At 37.0% G+C, this 10,541-nt stretch overlaps 1 long non-coding RNA gene across 1 annotated transcript; it reads right to left on the bottom strand.

Annotated features, from left to right (window-relative positions):
* Window positions 1–988: 988 nt before the first annotated feature.
* On the bottom strand, window positions 989–9,898 carry LOC136178592 (uncharacterized). Its single transcript, XR_010665973.1, has 3 exons — window positions 9,555–9,898; window positions 8,092–8,273; window positions 989–1,491 (listed from the first exon to the last, which is right to left on the bottom strand). It is a non-coding gene; the product is annotated as an uncharacterized lncRNA (long non-coding RNA).
* Between the last annotated feature and the right edge of the window lie 643 nt (window positions 9,899–10,541).

Genomic DNA, 10,541 nt, shown 5'->3' on the forward strand with positions numbered 1-10,541 from the left:
TATTTCAGTGAACGTAGATGATACATTTAAATGTCTGTGTTTGAAAAGAATAAAAATAAAAACCGTGTCTGAATTTTCATACTTCTAAAAGGGTCTGCGGTAACACTGCCTTTCTCGCAACTGAGTTCTGTCTTCTTACGCTTTATGAAAGACTGACATATAATAGCAGAACATTTGACCTGTGAGGAAAGTACATTTCAGCTGCTGCTTTGGAAACAGAGAAATCGTTATCTTAGGTTTTTGTAATGAAGTCCTCAAGTCTCAACGAATTTCAAAGAGGTCTCTAATCTTGTCTCTGGGTGGTTTAAGTGTCGGGTCAGACTGTGTCCTAGGAGATCGAAAAGGTCACGACTCTCTCTGTCCAGCAGCAGGTTGACACTCTGCGGACACGAGGTCTCTACAATGTGGGAGGCAGGTCACTAATCTACAATTAGACATCACAGACGGATTAGATGTAGCAGTCTGTGTGTCACTTTTATTGCACGTTATGAATAGTAAAAAAAAAACGCCTTCATTGAAATAATATAGCATGTCTTTCAATATAAGAGGACATGAGAGAATAAAGTATTGATCATTTGGAGTCTAAATAGATCCCACACAGGTCAATTTAACTAAGGAGCGTGTTCATTTTTAATCACTTTTTAAGCAACTTGACTGATCTGAGTTAGCATCTCTGTCTTTCTGAGTATACATTTTATCTGTTTGACACAGAATAATAAAGCAACATGATTGAACATGTACAATCAAATTGTAATTTTTACTCTTTGTCCTTCATGTAAACTAAAGCCTTCCCACATTTCTCCCCCCTCCCGGTTTACGTGGAAGCTGATGTGTTCCATCAGTTTATCGTAGATGTTCTGAAGTTGAATTAAAGTTTGAGCATGTTGCTGGTGTAAATTACTGTACTGACTGAGATCAGTCTTTCTAAACTGTTCAACAAAGTAAATTATTACACATTTCATTTATTAAATAAGGGCATAATGTTTCAGTCTGTTTGTCTTGATAATCTCATGGCCACCGTACATATGCCATATTGAAATATGAGATAATTACAATACATAAATAATTGATAAAAACAGTACACTTTAACAGAGTTTTTTATTTTAATGTCTTTAAATTAAAATACAATTAAAAAATATTACAAGAAAGACAAAAATTCAGTATAACAAAACAAGATTAAAAATGGCTCATGGATAATGGATTACATTTTCAGTCAGATCCATCCAAATGTTATTAAACTCAAAGTCGTATCTGAAGACTTTTTTTTTTTTTAGTGGCACAACTGGGGTTAATGGCAGACTTATTTCATGAGAAACTGTCATTATGACTGTTCAGCCTTATCGGAAGTCCATACATTTTATAGAATCATTCCTTTGCAGCAGCTTCACTGAAGGGGCAGCAATCCATGAATCCATGTGAGTCCATGTGATACACCATGACACTGTTGATACACTCTCAACACGGTGACATCAGCTGCATGGTAGTCCTTTTCTAAAAAAACAAAAAAGACAAAGCGCAACAACATAAGAAATCACATCCAGCTCTCAAACTCCAGATTAACACAGAACATTTGTTAGTGTGCAGTCAGGTGTAGATGAACATTAACACCCGGCTTTAAATGGTCTCAGTTAAAGCCTCAGCTTAAGCATCTCTCCTCTGATGGAGTTTAGGCGGGAGATCAGCGCTGCAGCCATGCCTCTGCCAGGTTCAGCATATTATAAGAAGAGGATCCTGGACAATTAAATCCCACTGGGAGATATGCTAAGACCCTTTCTTTGCCAATTTTCACCCTCTCTCTTATTCAAACCTCCTCTTTCTTCTTGCAACTCCACAATACACCGCCCTGCTTTCTTTTTTTTCTTGTTCTCTCATATCTTTTCTCTGTGCTGCTGCCCCCCCCCCTAAATAACACCTCAGACCGACTGCATGCAGTTTATGCAAATGATCTGCCTTTCATGCTCAAAGTTGAATGAGATCGTACCAACAAAATCTCTTTCTCTCACACACACGTACACGCATACATATACAGACACACAGATACACACATACACACTCACACAGTCAAACAGCAACTCAGTTTAATAAATGCGTAATGCTTTTTCTTTCTAATTTGGTGCTTTATTTTGAAATCCTGTGCATGATTACACAACACAGTTGGCCATAATTATAATGAGTGAGTGTGTGTGTGTGCGTGCGTGCGTGTGTGTGTGTGCGTGTGCGTGCGTGTGTGTGTGTGTGTGTGTGTGTGTGTGTGTGTGTGTGTGTGTGTGTGTGTGTGTGTGTGTGAAGTTATCGGAGTTCCCAGGGTCTGGGTGGTGTGTGAAAAGCCTGGGCTGGTAGGGGTGGGGCTGGATGGTGGGGGGGTTTGTCTGCTCCCAGCTGTTAGGGGGGACCTGAGTCTCTCTTGCTCTCTCTCTTTCTGACAGTTTGTCCTTTTCAGGAGGACATAGCCAGGCCGTCCTACATGTTGCCATAACAACGCTACAGCCCTTCTGTAACGCCGTGCAGTCAGACTCCAGCCCAGGGTGGAGAGAGGGAGGGGGGAGTTTTGGGGGAGGCACGACAGACGTCAATGAAGTCGAGACATTTCCACCTCTGTGAACTTGAACTTGACTGACAGTCTGAACGACTGGCGGGGGAGAATGGAAATTAACTTTGTTTGATTCAGTTCCCATAATACTTTTATTTATTTATTTTCAATTTGTGGATAACATCATCTGCTACATTTTATCTTGAGTTTTGAATGTTCAGCATAAGAATGGACATTGAGTAAATTATTTTGGTGATAAAAATGTATTTAAAATGTTTTTGTTACAATTACATTCTCATTTGTTTGGTTTGATTCATTTTCAGATGAAACATAAATGAAACATAAAAGGACACATTTAGTTGAATCTGTGGTCAAATAAAAAATAAAAATACCTCTGCTACAATAATACCAATAACAAGGATGCCAGAATAACAAAAAAAAATGAGAATAATAATTCCCTTTTCTACGTAAAGATGCATTTGGCGTATTTTTTGAATTATCTACTGGCATGTGTTTTTTTTTCTACTAATTTGTTTATAAAGTTTAGAACATACATAATATTTATATATTTCTTGTTAGTTAGTTCGCACAGTGGGTAAAGTGGTCATGACACAGTTGAGACTGTAAGGGAGCTGATGCTCAGTTTAAACATGTCTTGTATTTTTAGTACTCTTTATCTCCATCTCTCTGCCTCGGTGTCAGTGTTTGATGTCCCTGTTTGCTCCGGCCTAAGCTGCTAAAGGACGACTGGTCCACATCAGGGGTCTCAGTGCTCAGACTCAGTGGACCATGGGGGAAAAAAGGACCAGTGAAAGGTCCCCTGTCACTGCTACAAAGCCAAGAACAAGCCATAGCAAGATAATCGCTTGTATCCCCAGATTAAGACAGGATGGCAGCTGTGGGGCGTAAAAATGTACAATGATCCGCCTTCAGGGAAGCTCACAGGCTTACACAGGGAGTCTCAGGCTAGTTTCCCTGATTCCCTGATTCAACTTTACCTGAATCATTCTCATGGCAGCAAAAGCATTTCTGGTCAAGTTCTACAATGGACCTGAGTACGATGTTTGTGATGATCCATACTTAAATTTAAATCTGTGTATCTTGGAGGACTGTGGGACTGTGTGAGTGGAACAGATTTAATGAATCAATACGTCATGATTAGTATGATATAAATATATACAGTATATATATATATATATATATATATATATATATATATATATATATATATATATATATATATATATATATATATATATATAAATTGTGTGTGAATGTCAATCAGTAACACAATGTGATCACTCACGCACACACGCACACCACGTACAACAGGCTGTGAGAGAGGCACTCTCAGACATAAAGAGGCAGAGAGACAAAGGGACAACTTTTCCAGGAGACACTCTCATGGCTGCAGAGTTAATGCTGCATCTGCCTCTGTCTGGTGTGTGCGACGTTCCCACCTCACAGACACACACACACACACACACATTCACACACACAGAGAGCTGGTGAAGAGCGTTTGAGAACCTTTGTCAAATGGTCCTTTACAAAGCAGTCATTGTGGAGAGGTAGGATCAGAATGATAATTTGGATCAGTTTTTAACAACAGGCTCTCCTGAAGCTGCAGGACTGTACATGTGTTAGTCTATAAGCCTTTACATGTTATATGTGCAGGAACTGCAGATCACGTTCCTGTGTGCTTCCTTGAATGGCTTGTTAAATTTAAGTTCAATAAAAGGATGGTCTTTCCTTAAAAAAATAAAATAAAATCAGGAATTGCTTTAGTCATGTAAAAATAAAATTGTTATTTCCATCAGTAACAATGTATGCCATATTCATTTTAATTAGACACCCTGACACATAATCCCCAGCCTTCAAGATGTATTGTTTTAACCATCTAAAAAAGAAATGCATGTATAATGCATATTTGTACAATTAAAAAAAAAACGGATATTTCTTCTGCTGCTTTGGATGATATTGATTTAAATGTACAAACCGTGTCTGAGTCATTCCACTCTAAGAATACAAAATAGGACCTACGATTAGAATTCATTTTCCAACAGGCTAATCAGGCAGATTTACACTCCTGCTCTGTGCTGGTATCATACTGTACTTTTTGTATGAGCTAATGTTATCAGCAGCTTCACACCTGCCCCTCCCCCAGCTCATGGTGTAATTACAGGCTCACGGCTCATAAAGGAACAGTTCCCCTTTTATTTTTAAGCTGTCGACCTTGCCATTCACTAAAGGGGCAGTTTTCATTTTCAAATTAGAAATCGACATAATTGTTGTTTCCAGTATTTAAATATGGTTATATTTCAACCAAAAGTGTTTTTTTTAATTAATAAAGTAATCACTAATTTGCCCCACATGAATTAGAATTTTAGCAACATAGAGGCATCCTTTTTAGAGATTTCCTTAATGTTTATTTTTATTTTTTTTATTTGTTTACAACGGCATATGTTACAGGGAATAAACAGTAAACGTTTGGTATTTAGTCATTTTTTTCTCCAGGACAGGTGGATTTGGGTGGCAGGGTGCACTTTGGGTGGGGGACTAATTGTTCAGAAACGGGGTTTTAAGACATATTCATATTTTCGTGGTTTAAATTAAGATAGACCTATCAGATGTTTTTACCTGCAAGCATTTTCTGCTGTTTTTAGTGTAGGCCTGGAGACTCAGCGTTTTAGAAATTAAGGATCGGGTTCCAGTGATGGATGAACCATAAAGGATGACGTTCGTATATCACGTTTATAAAACAAAATAGCCTACACCTTGTGCATCATAAGGAAAATATAAAACTCTGATTTTTTACTCCAAATATTCATACATAGCTTGTTTGTTTGAGTGCAGACACAGATGAGCAGCTGTGTTCTGCTGCGCCTTTAAATCCTCTCTCTGCTCCTCGTTTCTATGCAATTATGTTAATAAGCAGCCTGTCTGCCTCTATTCATTACCGCCGCACTTCCCTGATTGTTTCCTTTATTCCATCTTTGTACCGACACAACGTTTTTTGTGTGCCAGCGCTGTCTCACCCCACAGCGAAGCAGGCGGGCATACACACTACTGAGATCTCATGTGGGATTAAAGGTTTGTTAGGGAAGCGTTTCAGTTTGCAGCATGTTGTTGTCTCTGTCTGCGGAGAGACAGGCTGCTCGGTCAGTAAGTATAATGAAAGCTTCAATAATAGAGAAATATAACTGACACACAGTTACGTCTGCTTTTGTTTTTCCACACATTGAACCCGTATTGATCAGGTGCATGGCCTGTTGAAAAATACAGGCCTCTCTGTGTAAGCTATTAAGGTTTGACTAAAATATTTTAGGCTCACTTATAATTATTATTGATTGAAGGAAAACGCTTTTCTTCGTTTCCTCATCTTTTTGTTTCATCTATCCGTGGGCCTACTTGTAAAGATTACGTATAGGCTATATATATCTCACAACATCTAATTTAATCAATTATAAATGATAGCTAAGTCAAATAACACCTGGGCCTGATGTTTTGACCTGTAATTCTGTCAAAAAAATACAGTAATAATAAATTATTATTATTTTTAATAAAGAAATAAATCGTCAGATCTTAGTTTGGGTTTTTTATTGAAGGTGTTGTTTAAGAGCAAATGATCTTCCACGCCTTCAAGCTATTCAACTGAAGTGTCGGCCTACTCTAAGGCTTTTTCAAAATTGGCACAGATGTCTTTACAGATTGTACTGCAAATAAGATTGTTCCAATGATTTCTGTTACTGCTGTACTGTGAGGTGTTCAATTACATGATTCGTTTTTTAAATAACACATTTAAAAAAATAAAAGGGTTTATCATTAATTTATTCGTTTGTAACTACCTAGCTTTATTTAATAAATCAATTATTTCAATCATTTATATAATGTATTTTGGGGAAAAAAATCACATTGGTGGTGTCAAGAAAATAGGGATTATTCAGTGTCTATATTTATTGGTTTATTTCGTTTTTCATGCTTTTGATACAGTTACAATAAGCATTTACTAAAACCAAGATTTAAATGTTGGATGTTATTCTTGATTATTATTAACTTTTAAAGAAATCTTCCTACAGTTGATGTTTCAGTAAACTTGAGGTCATCAGATTGTCTGTAGCCTATATGAGATCCTTAGATTTCAGATGTTTTCAGTTGTTAAGGAATGCTCCAGCTGCTTTCATGTAATTAAATATCAGATCAACTAATTATTGATGTAATCATTCTCTGTTGAATTACAGTGATCAAACTGTACGTATATATGTCCCATGATGACTGACCAGTCAAAGAGTCAGTGTTGTGACCTCGGGGAAGAGTTGCAGAGAGGAGCACCGAGATGATGTGAAGTGAGACTTCAGACACATTGAGTACAGTTTTACAGAAAACTAGTGATGGAACATTAAATGTGGTCATTTTGTGCCAACAACTATTTTACAGGCAGCAGGAGATTCTGGCATGATGGCCTCCACAACATGATGTCCTTAGTAAAGGAGGCTGAGCTTTTTCTTTGCATTATCAACTCCTCCAAACTTTAATAAAATAACAGAATCAGTCCATATTAATCCTTGAAATGTCACACAACATTTGTGTAATTAAATGTAGTTTTGCCCCTATGGTTAAAAATGATAATTGTTTAAATGAGAAAAAAGCCATTCGTGTTAATCTGGAGGACAGGATGGAGAAACTGAGAGGAAAGATGTGGCTTAAAATAGGAAGTTCATGATGAAATGGATCTGATTGACTTCATAAAACAGAGTGATGTACAGGCAGAACTACACAGACCGGTTTCTTTTGCAAAGGCAGCAAAAGATTTACAAAAATGCAAATAAAGAGCTTAGTGTCTTTTTTCAGTATGGTGGAGGTTGTGAAGATTAAAATTGTACTCAATGATTTAAGTGTTATCAAGGGATAGGAACAATGAGCAGGAGATCATTTAGAAAATATATATTTAATAGTTCAAGGTTTTGTTTGACCTAGACTTCAGTGAAGAAACAACTCTTGAATGTCCTTTAACTTTCAAAATTACTTTTTTAAAGAAAAAAGAGAAACTGTTTTAAAACGCTCCATGTTGCATGATGAAGTGAAGTCAGTTCTGTTTTTTTAACTCTTATATCTTGTTAAAAAAATATAGAGCAGAGAAAAATATCAGAGGTTCATGGCCTTCAAGTTGGAAAAACTAGACAGACTGGATAAAACGGGGTCATAATAATAAGTAATAATATGGTAAAAAGTATTTGAACATAATAAGTTTATTTAATGAAGACACCAATATTTAATATATCTGCAAAGTCTGGGTGCATTTTAGAAGCAAGTCTAAGTGTGCATATGGTTAATTAAAGACACTGAAATATGATGTATATAATGCAAAGATTTTTATTTATTTATTGATTCAACAAATATTTTTTTAGAGTGAAATAATTGAAAATATTCCCAGAGCAAATACTGTATAATCAAGCTTTACTCTCTATATAATCCTCTAATGCTGCACTGTCACGATAAAACCCCATTTGCCCTTAACTGACACATTTAGAGAAATAAACACCTTTCAATTTTCCATAACCCACCTGTTTTGTATTTTTCGGCTGTTGAGTCTCTTCCATGCAGGCAGCAGAGAGTTTTGGAGTTAATTCCTACTTTCGGTTATCTAGCTTTATGACGGACAGTTAACACTCATACAGCTAGATAACCAAAGACAGGAACAGGCTCCAGTGTTTGCTGTGACAGCTGAAGGTAACTCTGAAGGAACCTGTGAAGAAACCAGCACATTTCTTTTTAGATTCTTTACAAAACACTGACCAGATTTTCAATATTTTTTCCATCAAAATGTTCAATTTAATTATTTTTGTCACTCCAACAGACTTTGAAGTTTATATGTGTCTTTAATTAACTAAACCCACAATAAGGCCTATACAATAGGCCCTCTTATTACTGTGCATGGTACTGTACAACAGTTCATGGCTGTTTACAAGGTTTTTACCAGTCCCTATTTCCCCCCATACCTTTGCAAATACCATACAATCTTCCCCAAATATTATTCAAATTTGCAAAAGTTTAACATGTAATCAGCTCAACAGTTCTTTTCCTATTCATTACATTTGTAACTTTACATACATTTTCATTCAAGTGTGTGACAAGGTCTCTGTTAATCATGCCTTCTTTTATTTATTTAATCGTTTTTTTGTATTCGGTTTCACATCTACACAATGCTTTGATATTTTAATTTCATCATTTGACCAATATAGTTATTCCTGAATCTGTGGGTTCACTTTTAGATCTTTTGTGTAATTGTTCCTACAGGTTACACTATGTCATATTTCAACAAGAAAACTGCATTGTAAAACAAACATATCCATTGGTTTTACTCTTTTTTCTAATCTCTTATTAAGCTAATAATTACCAAATGATGAAATCACGCTTGTCTTTGTCAGTGCGTCTGACGTCAGATGTTTTAATTGCGGAGTAGATGCACTGACAAGCCGTGAGTCACTTTCTTCTAGGCCTATATGTGGGAGGAAATTCTCATATATTACTGTGATTATCAGAACATTTTCTAAATAACACAGAATCGTTTTCAGAGGTTGTCTGCTGCTCACAGACTGTTAACACAAGCAGCCCATAAATAGAGCTCTCATTAAAGGTGTAAACTCAAAGTATAGTGTTTCTTTCTAGAACTGAACAGGCCTGTGTGTACTGTACCTTCATGCTCATAAACTCACCTAACGATGTCTTTATCAAGACGGTTAAAGCTGATTGAAGAACCCCATGTGCGATTTTGAAATGTTACAATTTAGCCCATGTGATTCTCTAAATTGTACGACAGCCTATATCATAAACCCCTTTAACTATCAGACTTGAATGTGACTAAATGCACACTGATCACAATCCCCTCTTCATAAAAAAAAATATATAATGATGATGCCCGTGCATCTGCAGGCTTACAATGATGCATTTTATTCAAAAAAACACGTGTAGATGATACGAACAGCTCTAATCTTTGTAAACTAATAACTGAACCCAAAACACTCACTATGACATTGTGCAAGACGCCTCCTGCGCCCATGGAGACTGAACACATCCACATGGACGATCCGTAGCACGGTTCAGGTTCGGGCTCCAGATATGGACGAGGACACGCGAGTTTGTGTGCAGCCTTGCTCTCACAAACAGGTGAGCGAGCGTGGAACGGATCGATAAATCCCACGCTTTTCCTCCTCGAGGTGCTTGCGGTGGATGAGGTATCCTTGTTGAACAGTTTTATCCGTCATCGGGAGGGTGCTTCTTCCAGCTCCACGCGCCTCCAGACGAGCAGGATGGCCTAAATGTGCGCTGAGCTCGTGATGATGCGTGGTGTCCTCTCACTCAGCCTCCAGTGCTCTCCTCCTCTCTCCTCCCTCCCGTTTTTCTAAGCGCCTCATCCTCCCATCCGGATGCAATGACGTCATAACGACGGCAAGATGCTCACAGCCAATCACATTCGTCCGTTGAATGTACTGATTTTTGTGTGTAGAAGACACACACAAGTTATACTGTTTCGTTGCAGTGTCACTTATTTGTCTGACACTCATATGAAACTTGCACTGTTTTAATGTTTATGTTTATTCATAAGGAATATTAACTTTTATTCAAATACTTAATAAATCAATTAGGTTTTCGTGCATTAAATGTTCAGCATATCAATGGCTTATGTTTGGGTAATTTTCTTAGTTTTTAGGGAGGCCTATTATATGAAATTACAAACAAAAAATGCAGTCGTCAATTAATTAACTTAGTATTGTTTTAACATTCACTAACCAGGCCTATCTGTAAAAAAAATAAATTAAAAAAGCTCTACTGAAATGTTTTAATTATCGGGTTTTGGCGCCTCCCAGTGTTGGTAAAATGAAAACTCTAGCAAAAAATGACAATTAATTATAATCTGTGGAGTGTGCTTATTCTTATTCCTTTTTAGTGTCAGTTAACTTACCTCCTGTCATTGAATCACATACATTTATTGCACTTCATAGACAACAGCTGA

The sequence above is a fragment of the Labrus bergylta genome, chromosome 3 (genome assembly GCF_963930695.1).
Source record: "Labrus bergylta chromosome 3, fLabBer1.1, whole genome shotgun sequence".
In the NCBI taxonomy this organism is placed as follows: Eukaryota; Metazoa; Chordata; class Actinopteri; order Labriformes; family Labridae; genus Labrus; species Labrus bergylta.